The following is a 342-nucleotide window of genomic DNA, read 5'->3' as shown; positions in this document are numbered from 1 at the left end:
CCCTCCCCCCCATCCTGCCAGGTCCTTCGCTCTTCAAAACTTTCCCTGATGTTGTGTGCCGACCTCGTATGGGTGCGTCGCCTCCGTTCTTGTCTGCTCCGCCCGCCTCGCAGAGGATTTGCAGCTGTAGAGAGGCCCCTGCCTCTCTCCCTCGACGGCTGCCGGAGCTCCTAGTGGGAACTAACGGGCTGCAACTGGAAGGGAGACGACAGTGAGGGACAAGATGCTGAACGAAGTTGAGCTACTCCTGCCAGACGCCAGCTGGAAACCGCTTGGCAGGTCTCTACCCCTCCGCTTTTTCCTGAAGCGCCAAAATCTCCTGCAAAAGTTGCCGGGAACGTC

General features: G+C 59.6%; 1 long non-coding RNA gene across 2 annotated transcripts in view; it reads left to right on the top strand.

Moving 5' to 3' along the window:
* The first annotated feature begins 7 nt into the window (after positions 1 to 7).
* LOC108448642 overlaps positions 8 to 342 on the top strand; it is a 9,409-nt gene continuing 9,074 nt past the window's right edge. For both annotated transcript variants that reach the window (XR_001864608.1, XR_001864606.1), the window contains exon 1: positions 8 to 279. This is a non-coding gene — a long non-coding RNA (uncharacterized LOC108448642). The remainder of the gene's footprint in view (positions 280 to 342) is intronic.

This window comes from Corvus brachyrhynchos, unplaced genomic scaffold, assembly GCF_000691975.1.
Source record: "Corvus brachyrhynchos isolate BGI_N302 unplaced genomic scaffold, ASM69197v1 scaffold188, whole genome shotgun sequence".
NCBI classification, from domain to species: Eukaryota; Metazoa; Chordata; class Aves; order Passeriformes; family Corvidae; genus Corvus; species Corvus brachyrhynchos.
The sequence above is the reverse complement of the archived record's forward strand: the minus strand, read 5'-3'. Positions and strand labels throughout refer to the sequence as shown.